General features: G+C 41.9%; 1 long non-coding RNA gene across 1 annotated transcript; it reads left to right on the top strand.

Moving 5' to 3' along the window:
* Nucleotides 1–6,718: 6,718 nt before the first annotated feature.
* On the top strand, nt 6,719–10,399 carry LOC146363435 (uncharacterized). The gene is made up of 3 exons (XR_014799264.1): nt 6,719–6,937; nt 8,990–9,056; nt 10,071–10,399. It is a non-coding gene; the product is annotated as an uncharacterized LOC146363435 (long non-coding RNA).
* Nucleotides 10,400–11,045: the final 646 nt, after the last annotated feature.

Below are 11,045 nucleotides of genomic sequence, written 5' to 3'. Positions count from 1 at the left end.
TGTGTCGTTTCTGGGATGCTTAGAAGTCAAATTGCACTGCTGGAAATAGTTTATTTTGATGCATATGCTGTTTATTTGCATTATAATATTTATTTTCGTTTTTCCTGCAGTATATAAAAATTGGTGTATTTAAAAAATAAAACAATGAAGACACTCAAAATAAATTTCCTGTGGTGTGAAACTATTTTGTGCAACTTTTTTGTATTTACAGTTTTGAGGGATAAGCCTCTTAAATTTCTCTAACTAGAAATATATGTTAAAAAAATAAAAACGATTTTCAATTTTTTTGTAGTTTATTGCACTTTTTTGCAATTTATGTAATAACTATGCACTTAATGCATACATATTATTAAAATTTGGGCTATAATGGTTGTATTGATGTATAGCAACTTGAAATGCTCTCACAAATGGCACCACACCATGTAAAAATATAATATAAGCTCTGGCGGACTTGGTTCTATGGTAGGTCTTAAAGGGTTAAACTTCAATGTACTCACAGTCAATGTTCTTGCATTCCTTTATTGAATTTGTGATATGACAAATAGTGACTTTTTTCATATTGATAAACATGAAAAATTGTGTTACAATCATGTAACCATTGTGTCCATCCATGTATCCAACCAGGGTCATGGTTGGACTTCGTTAGACGAGCTGACACTGGGTAAACGGTGGTGTAAACCCTGGACAGGTCACCAGTTTGTCACTGGATTAACAGAGACCTGCAGCAAGTTTAGGAAAACCGAAAACCTAAAATGGATGTGAAAGCATACAAGAACGTGCCATCTCTCCACCGACCAGCACATTCACACCAATATCTGCTGTCCTTCCCTAACTGAACACTGTGTATTTATGTTGCTCCACTCACTGTGGAGCTTTTTAACACATTAAGGTTGATTCTGAGACTGTGGCTGAGTCTATCTGCACATATTTACTCCCCTGGGCATGCAACTATAAATGGAGCAAAACCATATGGTGACTACACAGTATACCTCTTTCCTCGCCTCATATACAGATCACACCTTTATAATTTAAATAGCAAAATTTAACCATCAGACATGTCAGTGTCATTGTAAGCTGTGTGGCAGGCTAGGGTAGGACCCAAACGCAGCACTCGGAGACAGAAAGCTTAGCTAAAGGCAGCAGCTTTATTGCTGGAAAATAAAAACTAAAACTAAGTAAATGACTGATGATAGAAACAAACAAAAGATGAACGAGAACTAAAAATCTTGCACTTGACTACTAACAACTAGATGAGACTTGACATTACATGATGTAGCTTGAGAACATGAAGCTTACCAGGAACGCACAGCAAAAATGGAGAACATAACAACAAACAGAGGATGGGGAACAGATGGGAACACAACTGGGACAAATCTGACATAACGAGACAAAGGGGAAGCAAAAGCACACTGGACAAGGACTATCAAAATGAAACAAGAAGCATGACAAATAGGTAAACGCAGACAACACACGTGAGCTTGAAACTGTGACTGGGGGAATGAAACACAGACAAGACTCACAACAAACAAGAAAACACTGGACAGTGAAGTAGAAGATAATCACCAAGAGCAAGAAAGTAACATAAGCACAAAAACCGAACCTGATACAAAACCAAGAAATATTACCCAAATTCAAAAACACACAAACCCTGAGTCACCAGACCCAGGACTGTGACAGTCACTGCCTCAGCTTCCACCTGTGGTCTACAGCAGGATATTTACTCATCACTCCTGAATTTTAAAGCGAACATTTAAGGAGAATGATGAACTCAGACCATACATGCCAAAATATCCAAAAATTAAATTCTGTGTTTTTAATGAGCTTTTAAACACAACTATGCATTATGTGAGAGAGAAAAACTTCACACCTGAAATTACACATTTATGACAGAATTTACTATTTTATACTGTATACTAGGCATCATGCATGCTGTCATTGTGATCCAGTATATGATGTCTTTCCTGTGGTGCACAGGAAGTGGTTCTTTTAATGGTTTGATTGAAATAACTCAATAAATACACAATGGAGTAGAAGCCACAAGACAAGAGAAGTACATGTTCCTACCAAAGGATCTGCTCTCACTTTTAAGTAAAGAACTCACATCTCAGAAACTTTCCAATACTTAATAATGTATAAACATCACTATCAGAATCAGGCCTTTGCCGGTGAAGGTATTGTATGGATTTAAATTGTGAAAACATGTTTTCTCCATTTTGAAAATTGATTGAGTTGTCAAAATCGCCGTCTGCTCATTTTATCTGCTGTGGACCTCGAGGCTCAGCGTTCTCCCATCAGGATATATTTGTAGCTACAACACAATGTTCAAAAGCCTTTGTCCCTCATCCTATTGCTGTGATCTGCGTCTCAGGGCTTGTGGACAAAAGGTGTCAAACAGAGCAGTGGACTTGGCCTGCCACGTCCTCCCGAGCCTGCTCCTAATCCTATTAATGTGGGCTGCAGAGGAGTATAGATCCCGCACTCCTTTCATCCCGGCAACTATTAAAGTCTAAAGGGGCCCTATGTGTTTATTCTATGTATTTGTGTGTCTGTGTGTGTGTTCTTGTGTGTGTAATTGCATTGTAAGCGTCTTCTTATCCACGTTGTCATAATGTGTTATCCACTGATGCGGCTCGAGGTTGGCCGTCGATTTCGTTCGCTACGGGGCAGATGGACATTTCAATCTCTCGCTCTCGCTGCTGCCATAGTTGAAAGCTTATGCAAGTCCAGTTCATGTAGTCCAATTTGACCTCACGTAGGCCCATCTATTTAAAACACTTCACAATGACCTATAAAAATTACAGATACATCCTGAAAATACAATGTTTCATGAATTTACAAACTGGGAATTCTAAGGAAAAAAAGAAAAAGAAAGAGCAATTCCAACTTGGACCTCAGGTTTTCTACAGTCTGCTTCAATAATTTCGAGCTAAGGCACACACACCTTCACATGACATGTAGAATATGTGTAATCTAAACAAAACCAGTTTTTACATCTTCATGTGGAGCAGTAAAGATACTGCTCCTGTGTTAATCATGTTAGCAACACGAACGCCAGGAATAGCAGTGCATTTTATTGAAAAATTGGAGTTTTTAATGACTTGTGTGACCCACCGAGTGAACCAGACTGGAGCCTTTGGTGGGCCAGTTCTGACCTGTAGACTGTATGTTCACATCTTTCAGTCTGGCAGGTATGTGAGTGGGTATATTTTGCAAGAAGAGTTGATTAGTTAGCTGTACAATGTTGTACTTGTAGAAGTTAAACAATAAACAAGTTCATAAAAGTAACATAAGATCACAGACAGCTCACACTGGGTTGAAGGCCAGGGGAGTAACAGTGTGTTTTTAAAAGAGCCACAACTGCAAAAGCATCTCAACACATGCAAACCTTTTTCCTTCGTGTCTGCACTGAAACCAGTCTAATGCCTTATTTGTCCCTGGTTATGAACATGATTCAGTTTTAATAACAGTATTAGTGTATCCATCTTGGTGTAGCTCTAATTTCATCATTACCAGCTTTATTATCAGACACCTTTTGTTGTGATAGCCTAAAGTCTCACTTTTACAAGATAAATAGTAATAAATACTATGATAAAGGCCTCAGTCTCACATGGGTGTTTTTAGGTGTTACTTAAAATGTGTTAACTGTGACTTTAATCTATGAAATCAAACATTGAACTTTGATATTTTTCACACTCCAGCCTTTCATTTTAAAATCTTTTTAATGAGAAAGTGGGAAAAAAAATATTGTTTAAGGCATTTTCACACGTGAACGTCAGACATCATCGGATCAAAGTATTGTCCTTTCTGTCACGCAGGCAGCAGGAGAGGCTCCACAGCAGCTGAAAAGTTTTCTGACTGTTGAAGTACGGCATTTGGTGCAGGTGAGGGAGCTGCCTGGACAGAGTGAGCTGCCAAGTTAGAAACAACTTCATGTCCTTTTTACTGAGTCGGATATTTGGTTACCTGCCTGTTACAGAAAGAAAAACATGGGGTGAAGTTAAAGGTGAATTGTATGCAGTGTCTAAGAACAACTGAAGGTCAAATTATCTTCAGCGCTTTTATTTTACATTTTAAATTTTGAGTTTTCCGCCAACATAAGCTCATATTTGAACATTACCAAAAGAAATACAAAAACTTCTGACTGAGCAGATTTTATTAGAAACACATGACATTTGCTAACAAACCAAATACTCTGGTCTCAGGTTGTGCTTTTCATGTATGCCTTCCTTCAGTATTATTCTCTCACACACATATTTACTTTCTCACAGTTGATGCCAGTAAAATGAGGCTCCAACTGTGCAAACAGTCTTTAACAGATAGTCCTTCACTGCAAAGAAGCCTCCTCATTTGATTTTGATAAGCTTTAATCCATTTTTTTTACTTTTAAAAGTGCTGCTGGTCGCACGCTGCAGTACATGGGCAGCAATTTGTGCATGAAAGAAAAGTTCTAGGTAATGATATGAGATGGGAAAAACATGTAGAAAATGGTTTTCCCATGCTGAGTGAAAGTTTGATTCATTACCTCCCTTCAGTTTGTCTCATTGTCTGCGAGCAGTTTTGAGGCCTAAAACGAAAGGAATGAAATGTTGTCCAAAGGGCCTTTTGTCTTTTTTGAGGTATCACTTATCCGGGTAAAGTGCAGACTGTGGCCACACAGACAGACACGCACTCACATGCAGCCGGCCACATCCTCTCAATAGTCGCATTTGCGTGTACATTGACCAGAGTCAATTGCCTGTCAAATGCAATGTGCGATTAGACACCAGTAAGGCCAAATGCAGCGCTGCCTCCCAGAGCCTGGGCGCTGTGGGAGCCCTGCTCTGTGAACCCCACAGCCCCTCTCACTCCCTTCATCCACAGCGACCCCCCACCCCTCCGCCTCCCCCTTTTCATCTCACCACCCCAGTTCAATGTTAATGTCCACTGGTGTCCACTCTTCGGACGTCTCCTTCTAGAGTGAAAAAAAATGAGAGAAGAAAGGATGAAAAAGAAAACGAAAATCAAACCTTCGCTCCTTCTTTTCTCACCCTGGCCTCCTCTTGTGTGCTGTCCAGCTGGCTGTGACCCTTGACCCCCTGACCCTTACTCCTGACCCCTGGACTCGTTCCCACGCCACGCCTTTTTGTGTCCACCTCGCCATGGCAACACCTTGGTCACCACTGCTGCCACGGTAACAGATGGACAGGGGCCTGGAAATAACTTCATTCAGCCCCGCCCGGAGGGGTGAGTACCATGGACAATCTGCCCGCACCCCCTTCCTCCCCTCCCTCCCGTGTCTCAAACACATTCACATCCTCGGACACACTCACACACACAAACACACACACAGCGTGCCCCAACCCAACTCTGCCACCCTCTGTGCCACATTCTAACACCCCAATCCCTTTGGATCCATTCCCTCAGCAGGGGCCTCTGGGTATCAGGGCCTGATAGAGTCATTAACACAGAGATCCCAGATTCACCCTGGCATGCACACAGGACATACATGAGAATAAGAATAAGTTTCCGCTGTTGGCACAGAAAAGCGTGTAAAAAGACATCCTAAAGTCACCCACATATCCGATTTTACACCGGCGGTATTTATGGTTTTGGGGCGTAGGAGCGCAAACTTCTTTGCCGTGCTGTAATTATCTCTGCTTCTTTTATTAGCCCCATTGTTTTCTCACATCCTTCGATGAGAAAAGGGGCTCGGGGAGAGTTGTAAAGACACAGAGCTGAGCAGCGGGGGATCTGTTTGCCAACCCAGAGACAAGCGACAAACTGAAAAGAATCGCTGAAGAGCTCAATAAGGTGCACCGGGAAAATGAACTGCAACAGTTTCTGTGCTAATCAGTAACTACCCTCTAAACAAGGTTGCATGTGTTTTGACTTCTTTTATTTTGGGGAGGAACATCTCTTGGAGAGAGACACTGAATAGATGTAAGAGGAACAGTGTAATTACTCGTGCTGAATGGGGCCTGCACTGTGCTGGAGAACAGAGAGTTTATGCTGCTGAAACACACTCTTTGTAAAGAGAGCTCTGATCCCCGCGGCGAGCAAAGATACAAATAAACAAACCAAACGGAGACTACTGACACCGAGGTCTCCAATCTCATGGTTATCAAAATGGTATTCATCTGTGGCAATGGTGGCTTTGCAAAAAAAAAAAAAAACATTTAAGTGAGGTCAAACTTTAATTTCCCTTTAAAAAGAGAGCATTATATCATGTTAGGTTCATTTTTAATGTTTTTTGATGGAAATTTAGCTTCAAACTTTTCAAATGAGTGTAGTTTGTTTTTTTTTTTTTTCTGTGGTTAGACACACCAGGCTGAGTGGAGAGCAGGTGAGGGGGGGGGGCATCACAGGCAACCAGCAAAGCACTGACCATTGAGGCGAAATCAAGCAAAGCCACTTATTCAATTTTTGGGATTTCGTATCCCCCTTACATCCCTGCATAGATCTGCATCCCACTGTCCCTCTACTCTCACACCCCCAACTCTCCCTCCCCTCCTGTGTCCAGCACCCCCTCATTCTACCCAGTCCCCCCAGACCCTTCATTTCTCTCCCCTCCCCTCCTCTCTGCCTCTCACCCATTTCATTGTACCAAAGGAGATTTTCTCCATTGAGGCCCAGTCTCTTAGGTAACCCCAGCGCTGCATGAAATGAGGAGAGGGAGAGAGCGAGAGACAGAGAATGAGAGAAACAGAAAGAGAGAGAGAGAGAGGGCGGGGAAATTGAGAAAGACAGGGGCGAAGGAAATGTAAAGGCGGAGGGAGGGCCGGACAGAAAGGGTTGAAGAAGGAGAGGAAGAAGGACGCCGGATCAGAGGAGGCAGAGGCAGAGAGAGTGAAAGATGGAGAAGTGGGACAAGTGCAGTCAGACGTCGACAGCGATGCCGCTGAAATTCGGCCCAGAGCCGAGGGAGGAAGACTGACTGGCGGAGATGTCCATCGCACATGTAAGGATGAACGCTCTGTGGCTGTGAGGGACTTCATCATATGCTTTTTGCTGTAATTGGTCGTCCAGATTTTAGGCCACGAAGGGTTCAAACACTGGGTGCTACTGCACTGTTGTCTTCTTGATTTTGTGTGCGTTTTGTTGTTGAGTTTTTGTATTTTTCCTTCTTTGTTTATTTGGGTTTTTTGCTGTTTCGTTCTCTTTTTTTTCTTCCAGCAGATTTAAACTGTTTTAAATTTACACCTGTAAGTAGCCTGTGTGCTAACAGGAGCTGAAGGGCAAAGTTTGGGCCTTCAGGCCTGTTTTAATACCAGCACTTCATGGAGATTTGAAGCACAGTATTTTATTTAAAAGTGTAGGACAAATATTTCAAATGCAGGTATTAGTCAAGGACGATAAACTTTATTGCAAAGTCAGTTTCATGGAAAAAGTTTCAGCCGTTCAGTCTGATGTTAATTCGTGACAGAAATCATTTACTTTACAAAGAAGACCAACGTCAAATGTTTTTAAGTTAAATATTGCAATTTAAAACTCTCTTCCTCTTTAGTTTAGACCATAATTAACACCTTTTTTTCACTTTTTTATAATTTTACTACATTTGTTGGATTTTCTGGTTTTGTGGTTTAACCACAAACTTTATCCTGAACAGAGACTTCAACTGTAAGGAGAGGACTTTCTGAAACGCTGCCATCCTTTGTGGCCATGCTACTCTGCACCTCAATGGTGGGCACACAGCACATGGGGTTCCCATGAATAGACCAGGCCTCACCAAAGACCACATCATTTGGATAAAGATGGGGTCCCACAGAAAGAGAAAACGCCTCACGGAGCGAATCAGATAAAGAGAAAATGTTGCGTACGGCAAATCAGATTAGAGCGGGTCAGAGCTTTAGTTTTTCGTTTGCAGGCCCTCCCACATCCACCCGCCTGCATCGAACTCTGTGAAATTTACTACTGCTTCTGCTCATGTGTCTGATAATAATGTGCTCCACTGCTGTGCTGAGTTATCATCTCAGGCTTTTGTCTTCTTTGATCCGTGTGACCGTTGGGGGATTCACTTCTTCTTTTGTACAAGGTCACATCGCTGGCTCCCTTTGGACAGGCCTGCCCCCGGGTGGTGACCCCTTCGTTCATCATGGTGTCACCGGCACAGAGGACAAGCATGAGTTAAAGCTTTCTGTTTCTTTTCTCTTCTTTTTTTTTTTCTCTTCACCTTCCCGCTCATTCCTGTGTGATGGGCTCACAATCTTTTTAGTTTTTTTTGTTCATCCTCCATTATGAAAGTAAAGCTCAACAAGTGGAGAAAAGATTTTTTGGGTGGACCAACACCAATCAGTCTCTGGCCTTAGTGGACTGAAGCCTACTTTAAGTAGGCTATGCACCCGAGTGTCCAAGTGTGCACACTTACGGATGACCAAGAAAAGGATGGAGGTCCGGAGCTGATTGTCCAAACGCAATTCTTGCATGTGCTTTTGTGAAACCAGGAGTTGTGGATGGACATCACGCCCCTGACCTCTGAAAATCAGCGAGGGAGAAACCACCTTTGATGGGCTCTAACCCGGCGGCTTTGCGGGTGGACGAGTGAAAGACACTGAAAGACAAACAGAGAAAGGAGCAGAGTGTGTGTTTATGTAAATGTAAAGCCCGTAAGAACCTCTCTTGACATTTTTTGGAGGTCAGCTTAACTTTTTTCCCCCCACGGGAGCATTATTTAGAAAACTGCTCAAGGGTTTCACTTGTGACAAATGACAAGCTCTTAAATTGTAAATATTTCAGTCAATCTAGGTGTGCAGTGAAGAGAAGCTGGTGAATAATTAATATCATCACTGATTTGAAAAGCACTGGCACCAAACAGAGGCAGCAGGTGGAAAGCAGCCAAAGGAATAGTAAAGAGAAAGAACTTCATCTTGAATTAATCTGGCCATTTACAAAACGCAAATAATGTGCACAATTGCTAAATAATGCAAACTTCCTCAGAGATGTGATTAAATCAATGCCAGTTGGCTGCCGGTGACATTTGGTTTCACTAATATGTATTTTTCTCTCCGCACAGGTGCAAAGTCTAAATGCTTGGAGATGCCTGGCAGTGCAGATCAGGAGGGTCCCATTTTGGAAAGGAGGTAAGAGTCTGTCTGTCTGTGGAGCAGAAAAGACTGAATAGCTCTCACCGCGTTAAGTACAGTTGAATGTGTCCGGTTCGCACTTCAGCACCAGAGTCTAGAGAGGGTCCTGCTAAATTTGCACTGGAAGGGGTGAGAGTGACAGAAAAGTAGAATGAATGAGGGGAGGGAGTTTGTGTGTGTTACTCTGTGTGCGCATATATGTGTGTGTGTGTGTGTGTGTGTGTGTAGTCTCCTCCTCTGTGTTTGCCCCTGTGAGTTTGCTTCTGTGTGTTTCCCTCTGTTTGACAAAGTTCGAGGGGCCAGGCTTGGAGAAAGAAGAGGGAAAATGAGTGAAAGTAAAGGATTTGAATGAGGTGGAGGGAGAGAGGGAGCAAGCTGGGGAGTGGGATGAAAAAAGAAGGCAGGGATCTGATGGAGAGAGGGAGGGAGAGAAGGACAAGAGGACAGTCTTTGGAGGGAAAAGAAGAGCAGGCACCTTGAAATCTCTGTTGCGAGTTTGCTCGCTGCTTCACAGCACGAGTGGCGTAAATTGGTAAGATTTATAGATTGAAGCTGCAGGAAGCGACAACTCGGTCTGGAAATATGTATGGAGAAAGAGAAAGAGAGAGGGAGAGGCTGAGCGGGAGAGAGAGAGGGCGGGAGGGAGATCAAGAGCGAGGCTGCATTAATATGCTAATGGCCTGAGTGAATACACAACAGGCCCACTGACCAGGCTAATCACTGGTGGACACACACTGAGGCTAATCCCTCATGCAGCACTTACACACATGTGGTCACACGCATGCAGTTGCTCATGCAGATGTTCTGTACAGTGCAGGTTAAAATACTGGGACAGTTCGTTTGCAGTGATTTGTCTTTGTGTTGTAGCACAGGTTTGAAAGACTGAGCGTGAGGTCAAAGTTCAGGCTTTTATGAGTAATTTCAGGATCTTTTCTACCAGGTTGAATGCTCAGTGACAAAACACGAAATTCTGACTGCATTTAAACTGGAAATGGATTTCTTTTATTGCAGACTGAATGCACAGTCCAAACACAAAAACTGATGAATGTGAAGAGGACTGTGGGACGTAGACGAAGCAACTGAGTGCAGATGTTTTCCAGCTGGTGTTGTAAGTAGATTGATGTGATTTAATTTCATACTATCAGTATTAAATTTCAGATTACAGAGATATACTCAAAACATAATGTGTCACTGTGTTAGCAGACAAAAAAGGAAATCTCCTGAACCACTGAAATGCAGCTGTTGCTCTTATGTGTCTCCTCTGTGTTTTATCTTTGATATCACTGCCATGTGTGTAATTGTATTAAGAGTACCAATAATAAAACTACAATTTAAAAATTTGTCTTTGTGTTTCGATGTGTTTCTTCTTCTGGAGTTATGTGGTAAACTCTTGAGTTAAGTCTACATGTTATTGTATCAACTAATGAAGTTATTTTTCCTGTTGAAAACTGACAAATATATTACAATTTATTTTCACACATAAGTAAGGATAACAGGTTTTGCTGGTTGTTGGTTTTGTCTCATTATTTAAATCACTAAAATTATTTATAATGTTTATGAAGTTAATTTAACTTACAGACAGTAGAAAAATTCCACAAAGTTTATGAGATAATGTGGCAAAACACATTATTCTCTTAAAAGTATTCAACTGGAAAACAGTATCTGTCAGTGTTGCAATAAAATCTGGAGCATAGTTATCACATCATGCTTTTTGTTATCGTGTCATACCATTTTAGTCCCCTTGAGGGTGACAAAGCACCAACAAACCTAAAGAATTCAGCCACAGCAGATCGAAGGAAGAACCTGCTAAATCGTGAATCATGGGTTTTCCATTAGTTGTTTTTGAAACACAGTTTGGGAACACAGGAGCAGGCTTTTGTATAACACTGCTGTATAACACTGGGTTTGATCTCACTGCTTTCTGATCTCTGCATTAATAAAAACGGAAATTGTAAAAATGGAGGCAAAACATTTGGATCACACAGT

Source organism: Perissodus microlepis, chromosome 22, assembly GCF_051167445.1.
Source record: "Perissodus microlepis isolate ML-2025 ecotype Zambia chromosome 22, ASM5116744v1, whole genome shotgun sequence".
In the NCBI taxonomy this organism is placed as follows: Eukaryota; Metazoa; Chordata; class Actinopteri; order Cichliformes; family Cichlidae; genus Perissodus; species Perissodus microlepis.
This window is presented reverse-complemented; position numbering and strand designations above follow the sequence as displayed.